The sequence below is a fragment of the Macrobrachium nipponense genome, chromosome 29 (genome assembly GCF_015104395.2).
Source record: "Macrobrachium nipponense isolate FS-2020 chromosome 29, ASM1510439v2, whole genome shotgun sequence".
In the NCBI taxonomy this organism is placed as follows: Eukaryota; Metazoa; Arthropoda; class Malacostraca; order Decapoda; family Palaemonidae; genus Macrobrachium; species Macrobrachium nipponense.
The window spans coordinates 38,798,385-38,808,384 of record NC_061092.1 but is presented as its reverse complement, the minus strand read 5'-3'; the positions used below and the strand labels follow the sequence as shown (position 1 = coordinate 38,808,384).

At 30.8% G+C, this 10,000-nt stretch overlaps 1 protein-coding gene across 8 annotated transcripts in view; it reads right to left on the bottom strand.

The window, feature by feature from the left end:
- The window catches only part of LOC135206248 (uncharacterized), a 518,947-nt gene that overhangs the window by 186,305 nt on the left and 322,642 nt on the right, over positions 1–10,000 (bottom strand). The gene's annotated exons all lie outside the window — the stretch shown is intronic.

The following is a 10,000-nucleotide window of genomic DNA, read 5'->3' as shown; positions in this document are numbered from 1 at the left end:
TGATTTTTTTTAATTGTGACAGTACTCTGACATTAACATAGTTTTCACTCACAATCTTTTTTTTTTAACTGTGACAATATTCAGACATTAATTAAACACATGTATATATTTTATATTTATTTCTTCTACATAAATGCGTAAATGTATACAAGCCACCGATATTGCATCATCAGAAAAAAAGTGGTGAATCTGTATGAGAAGCTTTATTCGAAAAACTACACTTTCAAGGTTTAAGGGTAACAATATCCTAATTTACAAATGAAATGTTTTCCTCTATAAAGCAAAGCCAACAACGAAAGGGCTCCTTGCAAAATTGCTCCTGAAATTGCTCAAAACAGAAATAGATGTTGTTGCACTAATAATGACAGAAGTCTTCTCCAAAGACAGGTTTCGTGGTAACTGAGTTTTTATTGCAGGGTTATTGACATATTAAAAACACTGGAAAAATAACGACCTTTATAGCAAGGTATATATATATATATATATATCTATATATATATATATATATATATATATATATATATATATATATATATACATATATATATATAATAGTATATATATATATATATATATATGATATATATATGTATGTATATATATATCTATATATATATATATATAATATATATATATATATATATATATATATATATATATATATATATATATATATATATATATATATATATATATATATATATATATATATATATATATTATGTATTTATGTTTTATGTATATACAAACAAATATATAGCAATTTATGCATATTTATTTTATCTATCTATTTGTGTTGTCTAGACACCTACAGCAGGGAGTGTAGAAACTCAAAGTAAGAAATTTACAAGTACCAATTTACTGGAAAGTCTATTGAAATGCGGAATAACAATAAATGTCAAGAAGTGTGATGAAATGAGTAAGAAGAAGCACTTTAAAGTGAACGAAGTAGGTCGAGTAATGGAATGGAGAATGCAGCTTAAAGAGGGATGATAAAGTACAATGCAATTCCTCCCCCACTGTCCCCCCCCCCCCCCCCTCCAACCCCGCCCTCAACAAAACTGAGGAAACCGAGTAGACTTCGATTTTGCGAATCTTTTCACAAAATAACGACGGGAAAATTTTACCATTTTTTTTATGAAACCGCATAAAATAAATTCAGCTTTTGCCTTCTTAGCATCAACATTAATTAAAAAAGAATTTATTTGAAAATGAGCAAAAATGTTTTTATTTATTGTTAAATCAGCAGATTTTAGTTTTAGTTATCTACTTTTTTAGTTATCTATTTTGACATCTGCAAAAATCGTGAAAACACTAATGTCAACAAGCACGAGAGGGTATTAGTATTTTCCCTTTGGGATTTATGCATGAATTATATAGCCAGACAATAGTTTCAATAGCTGAATATAAAACTGTGCATTACATGAAACTTTTTAATAAGAAAAATAATACATCCATTGTTTATTTTTATTACAGATTCAAAACCAATAAAATATAATTTTATTTTACAAAAAAAATAGTTTTCTTTCATTGCAGTAGGACCACAACAGGGACACATGCAGTTACCCTGCTAAAAAATTTTTTTAATTGCGATGTTATAATATTCTTTTTTCTAAAAGTAACGTATTGTGCGCAAACAACAAACGAAGGAAATATTGACGAAACGCCGAGAGAAATTGCCGCTAATTAGGTTTTCCAACATATTTCATTGAATGTCCACCAGCACACGAGTCAGTCCCTAATTGTGAATAAAATTAAGATGTGTTTATTTCGTTCAAACAAATTGATGAGAGTGTCCATAATGAAATAATTGCCTGCAAGGCAAGCACACAATCAAATAAAAGAGTATGTACATTCAGCTCCGCATATACATTTTTTCGCAGGGAAATTGGCCAACATTTTATTTTTTTTTTGTCTTTCTTTTTTTTTGGGGGAAAAAAGGGCAATACGCGTTTTCTTCCATCACATGCTGGCAATGAACGTCAGCATGATGGAAATGATTTTGCCACGAGTGATGATGGAACGAATTATATTGCATTGCAGGATGCACGCAAGAAACCGCCCCTGAAACAACAATCTGGACGATACATTGAATATGATTTTGCATTTGTCAGACAACTCAAAATGTCGGAGTATGCGGCATCCCTAAGCATATTTCACAACTATCAACAACAATGATTTAAATCTACAAGAATTAATCCCATACATCATGACCATAATGGCACAAAAGTAAAAAGCATGAATAATCCTTCAGCACAGTCGTTTACCACCACGTCGAATACCTCCACGTAGCATAAACGAAAAGCTCTATATATACACACACACATATATATAAGGAAAAACAATTCTTTAATATAAATTCAGCGCCGGCAATGCGGCTATCAGCGTCCGGACGGGAAGCGGTATAGCAGACCCCAATAACTGACAAAACGGGAGAGCAGGAAAAATCCTGTGCTTGAATATAAGGTGGAAGCATGAACAGTGTGTTACAGAGCCAGCATGCGTTAGGAAATGAGAGGACTTCAGAGGCAAAAGCAACTAATCGATAGTTGGCCGCCGCCGAATCATGCAAGCAAAGCAGGCATGCAGGTGGGGGTGTTGGGGGTGAGGGATTGAGGGGGGGATGGGGGGGTACCAGGACAGGCAGGCAGGCTGCCGACCGGTCAGGCGTTCGTTCTTCATTCACCCACCACTCCCTCTTGTTCCTCCCTCCCCCCCCCCCCCCAACCCCCCACCCCTTCCCCCCACCTCCTCATCATCCCACTCCCCGCCACCTCCCCCCCTCCCCCCCCTTACTCCTTCCCCTCCCGCCCCTTCATGACGAGTCTTGTACTGTCGTTTTTTTTTTCTCTCTTTTTACGACCATCCTGGTGTCCGCTTCAGGAGAACATTGGGAGAGGATGTCCGTCTCTTCAGCAAAGCGTCTTTTAATTTATATCCAAAAGTCCTCTCTCTTCTCTCTCTCTCTCTCTCTCTCTCTCTCTCTAAACATACTGATACATTTTAGCCATAAATTATCTATTTCCTTAACTTTACACACACACACACACACACACAGATATCTATATATATATATATATATATATATATATATATATATATATATATATATATATATATATATATATTTTCGTACTTACACTTTACAGAAATATTGAGATTAACCGCGTATCTCTGCCCTGCTATTTTCATTATAAGGTACTATAACTGATTTGACTGAATTACCCCGACACGCAACAATATTTACGTGCATATGTGCAAATCTCTCTCTCTCTCTCTCTCTCTCTCTCTCTCTCATACAAACACTCACACATACACAAACACACACCTACCCACCAGCCTATCTACTTTCAAATCAATTAGACCATGCAGGACAAACGCATGAAATTCTTATGAGCATTTTCCAGGATCATTTGCGTATTTCAGCGGTAATAAATCCCGAGTTGCGTACTCTCCCCAGCGAGCTTATTTCGGGCGGTAGCGTGTTCCCACCGCTGAAAGCTGGCCGCTCCAAAATTCATAACGTCCTGCAATGACTGCGGTGAAATTTATGCCTTTCAGAGCCGCGCCGACGACAAAAATTCAATAACATTCAAGAAATGTTCAATTTCGCTGTAATTACTTTTCCGTCTCACGCGGGATATGTATGTATGTATAACATATATATATATATATATTATATATATATATATATATATATATATATATATATATATATATATATATATATATAATATATATATATATATATATATATATATATATATATATATATATATATATATATATACATATATTATATGTACATATGTATGTATGTTGTTATGTATGTATACATGCCATATATCATATGTGTATATATATATATATATATATATATATTATATATATATACACATTATTTGATAATGTATTATGAGCGTATTTCTTTTATTACACATAAGAGCAAAATAAATACTCGCGAAAGCAAAACAAACTGCTAACGGTAAAAAGAAAACGACAAAAAGAAGAAGAAGAAGAAAAAAAAAGAAAGGGGCGTGTAGCACAGACAGAAAGAGCGCCCGAACAAACCCGCAAGAGTTAAATTCCTTCAGCAGAGAAACAAGGAAAGCAATAAAGCTGAAAGCGTCGTCGTCCTCTCCTCTTCGCAGTCGCTGGAAGAAAAAAGACTCAGAATTCTTCCCTTCTTCCTTTCCCCAATAACCTCCCCTCCCCTCCCCCACCCCTCCTCCTCCTCCTCCTCCTCCCTCCTCCTCCTCCTCCTGTGTCTGTTGTGCTGAACATCATCAGCTGGGGCGTGCAAAGGGAGAGAGGGAGAGAGAGAGAGCGGAGAGGAGAGGAAGAGCAAAGATGCAAACGCAATAGTAGTAGTAGACTCCCTCTCAGGCAGTGAAGCTGCATTGCAAGCATCATGCACAAGCATCTCAAGGTCAGCTGTTGCAACTCCACTCCTAGTACTCCCCCTCCTCTCTCTCTCTCTCTCTCTCTCTCTCTCTCTCTCCTCTCTCTCTCTTTCCAGTTGCTTTTGCTACCTTCGTCATGCAGTGGTGTCGACGGTATCGCAATCGTCGTTGCTAAGAGCAGCGATACAATTTCATCAAAACAACAACAAGAACAACATCACACCATACGCCGCAGAATCATCATCAACATTATCATCATCATTACATTATCGTCATCACATTGTCGTCATCACTGTCACCATCACCATCATGCAGAAAAGCTCAAAACAGCAACCACAGCAACAACAGCGCCATTAAAAACCAGCAACAACAGCGCAACAACCGAAAACAGCAACGAACCAAAACGCCCAAAAGGTTTACTCTCAGACCATTCCGCTTTACGTCTGTTTCTTCCTGTTTGTTTTATCTTATGTCTTGGCCGCAGGTAAGTCGACAGTTTACATGTAGAGAGAGCAATATAAACAATTTTTCTTTATTCTATTTTATTTTTCATTCCATTTCCCTCTTTCTCTATTTCACTCTCTCTTTTCCTCTCTTTCTCTCTCCGCTTCGGAGGCGTCGAATGACCTACCTTAGTCGGACGCCGTTTCGGTGTTTGTCCAGCGTTCGTTCTGTTTTCGCTTTATGCGCTGCCTTTCTTCTTACGCTGCCTGCTTTCGTGATATGGCCTTGACAGTGCTTGTGTATTTGAATGAGTAAATAGAAGTAAGTGTAATTTATATATATATATATATATATATATATATATATATATATATATATATATATATATATATATATATATATATAATATAATTATATATGTTATATATATTATATATATTATAGTGTGTATATAAATTATATATAAAAATATATAATATACATTTATATATATCATGTATATAAATATATACTATATGTATACACAATATAAACTGAATTTTAACAATCGCTAACTTCGAGGTTTGTCATATGATATCGTGTAAATAATATATGTATGTAGGTATTCATGCATTATATATATATATATATATTATTATTATATATATATATATATATATATATATATATAGTGTGTGTGTGTGGTGGTGTGTGTACGTATATGTTTGTATATAATATTATACGTAATACACACAAAAACTATATAAGATATGTATTGAATTTACAAATTGCCAGTAACTAAATAATTCAAACTGAATATAAATGAGCTATTAAAATGATGTGAAGTAATTATGGTTTAATACTAGACACACAAATATATATATATATATATATATATAATATATATATATATATATATATATATATACTATATACACGTAACAGAAATTATGTATAGTTATGTATATATATATATATATATATATATATATATATATATATATATATATTTAGAAAAAAAGGGTAAACCGAACTGTCAATGTCTCTAATATAACAGGTAGCGATTACGTGAAACATAAAAGCAACACTATATTCTGGCACAAATACAGGGATAAAAACAGGAGCTCTCGGTCCAGATCTTTGGGGCCCTTATTCAGCTGTTATACCATAAATATAACGTTCTCTTTTTCGAAAATATTTTTATATCATTTTGCGTTTTCTAACTTTCGTGTTTATATATATTATATATATATATATATTATATATATTATAATATATATATATTATAATATATCTCATGCACAGGGAACACTTTATATAGTATTAATAAAGCATAAAGATACTCATATTTGTACACGCACATACATACACCACGAGTTTACACACAAACATATTACACAATACAAATACACACACACACACACACCACACACACTATATATATATATATTATATATATATATATATACATATATACATATATATATATATATATTATATATATATATATATATATATATGATACCTATACATAATCAATACTGCTGAGAAAAATTAAGTATGCCATTTAAATTACGTTAAATGAAAAGACAAGTAAAACATTAAAAATTTATGAAAAAATCTCAATCCCCACCGTGTTGAATTTCTCTCTCTTCTCTCTTTCTCTCTCCTTGACATTCATAGCAAATACTTGCTTACTATGCTAACGAATTGTTATACGGCAAAATTTAAATATACAATTTTATTATAATAAAGATCAATCTTTGCCAATAAACAAGTAGACCAAATACAATCATAACTAAAGAAAAATTACAAACTTTCAAATGATATCAGGAGCAAACAGAAGTAGAGCATACTACACAGTATTCGACATTTAGATTTCTATAATCAAATGAACGTAATGGATGAAATACTGAACTAGAAAGTCTCTGAGTGTATCACACATTAAAATGTGTTACGAAATGAAAGAAGTATGTATAATGATGTATGATATATATATATATATATATATATATATATATATATATATATATATATATATATATATATATGTATATGTGTGTGTGTTGTATGTGTGTGTGACCAGGCTCACAAGGTACTTCATATTCTAGTGAAAGAATAAGAACCAAAGCCCAATAATACAAAAAGATAATATATTATATATATAATATAATAGATATATATATAATATATATTATATTATATGATATTTATAAGATATTATATGTACAATATCTATGTGTGTTGTGTGTGCATGATCAACATATTTATATATTATATATATATATATATCATATATATATATATTATATATATATGTATGTGTGTGTGTATGTGTGTGTGTGTGTGTGCGCGCGTGTGTGTGTGTATGTATATTTATACATATAGTACATTTATTATTGCGATAACTTCAATCTCGGATCTATTTCATGTGTAATCGCTTACTTACCATTCTACTATTTATTTAAGCACATATTTTTATTTAAGTATAACTTACAGTTTGATCCTTATACAGAATTAATAGTTAAAAGTTTACTGAATAGCTATAACGACAGCATCCTTTTTATATTCATAAATAAAAAAGGTTTTTTCATGGAGCTTTTACAGTGACTGGATAAAGAAAACTTGAACAGAATGTAATGTAATGTATAGCTGCACATACTGTCATAGATGTTATAACGTAAAATGAAAAACAATACAATTTAAGACAATTATATTAATCAAATGTTCATATACAAAGGTACATTCTCAGAAATAGGATGAAATACTTGATGTAAAAAGACATTTGTATTATCTAGTTTTCAGGAATTGAGGAAAATCTGGACATTTAAACCATGTTAGAACACTTTCATAACCATATTTTGCTTAAGTACTGACTTCTTTCCAATGCCCAACCTATATGGGTAAAAATACGAACATCGTAACTAAAAAGGAGATATTCAAATAACAAGACTGTCATCGATTTTACAATTCCGATGCTAACTAGTTTTTATGATTTTACATAAACCGTTCATGCATCAACATAATCCAAAAATGAAGCAATGTTGGTGATCTCGAGAGGGGCTTTTCCAGGTCAGTTCCTAAAAAAAAATATGAAATATACCAAGATTAAAAATATCCACTATTACAAATATCCTTAACTCATACACTTTCACACTCAAGTCTACAGGAGCAGAGCACTTTCGTGTCTTTCTATGTACCCTCGCGTCAATATTTTCACTACAGTTTAAGCTAAGGAGTTAGAATATTGATTTTTCCTTGAATATTTACTGCATGTACACGCAGAGTACATTCATACACTTCAGACATACATAACTACACGAATGCACGTAGGCATCTCTGTGCATTTGCGCGTACATGTAGAAATACATAAAAATGCATACAAGCAATGAGTAAGAATCAGTACGCTTATAAGCAGCAGAGCGGAAAGGCAGAGAGAGAGAGAGAGAGAGAGAGAGAGAGAGAGAGGAGAGAGAGTCATAATGTAGGAAGAGAAAGAAAAACGAGAAAACATGGACATATGAACTGCACGAGAATGATAGTCAAATATACAGAATATCAGAAGAAGTCAAAAAAAGAAGTTCAGTCGGTAAACACGCATTTAACAAGCCAATTTCGCTGTTTTATAATAGCATATGTATAGAACATTTTTCAATGAGGAATTCTTCATATTAGCTACACTTTTTTTTCCTATTGATTCTGAACATTTTCCTCTTTTTTTTTCGTCTTTTTTTTCGGAACATGACGTTCAGGTTTTGCCTTTTCAATTTTTTTTATGTCCATGATTGAGCAAGCTGAATATAGATGCGCAGTCCATTCCGATTCGCTGAAAGGTTTCATACATTTTCACTTAAGTAAATGAACGATTTTATTCATCACGAATTGTTAAATGCATGATGAATTCCAGCATTCATCATCTCTGTTCCTGCCTCAAAACTCTCTCTTTTTTTTCCAGTAAAGTAATAACTGGCACCTCCAAAATTTAATGATAACTGGCAACTCCAAAATTTAAAAATTAAAGAGAAAACAGTAGACATCATATTACCACTATAAGTTACATACTTTGAATTATAAATAAAAAAAACTTCCAGAGAGGTCACATTATCTTAAATTCTTCATTAGTTAATTCATAGAATTATTGACTTCATCTAAAATAGTCTAAATTTTCTTTCATAACTCTTACTAAAATCTCTATAATAAGTTTTTAAGGTACTGCCCCTGGAAATTCAATAAATATAAGTAAAAATATTCGTAATTACAAATCCTTTCTCCGAGAATTTTTTTTCTAAGAATTCAGTTCCAAAAAATTCTTAAAACTTGAGGTAAATCGAAAGTTTAGTCGAATTGTGTCTACAAATTCATTTGGGTATGAATCTTTTATCAAAACACTACCCTAAATATATATTTAATATATATATCAGTAAGTATAATATATATATATATTATTAATATATATATATATATATAATAATATATATAGTATATATAATACAATAATACGTATTTTCTTTATTATATATATAATAATGTCTGGTGGTCAGTAATACTGAAAATTTTCTTTCATTGCATATATATATTATATATATTTATTATATATATATATATATATTATATTAATATTATATTAATCATAATATTATATATATTTTATCATATAATATTAATAATAAATATAATATATATATATATATAATATATATAGTTTATAATAGTTAATTTATATACTGTTATTTATATATATACTACATTTGTATTTTTGTTGTACTATATATTATATATATTTATATAATATATAATTAATAATATATTATATATAAATATATAGTATACAATAATACGTATCTATATTATATATATATATATATATAATTAATATAATGTCTGTGTCAGTAATACTGAAAATTTTCTTTCATACGAAGTTAATTCATTCAATTGTATTCTACCCAGGAAAACGAAAAATGTAAATGGTGGAACAATCCCCAAAACATTCGCACGTCAAGGACTTTTTTGGAGATTATACTAAGGAAAGAAAAATGTTTACAGTGTTTATACCCTTGAAAGGCCTGGTATCTTAAAATATGAGAAATATCGTTCTTCAAAACTATCTGTTTCAATAAAAAACATATTGCAGCAACACAGTACAATTTAATCAATAAATACATATTAACAAACTT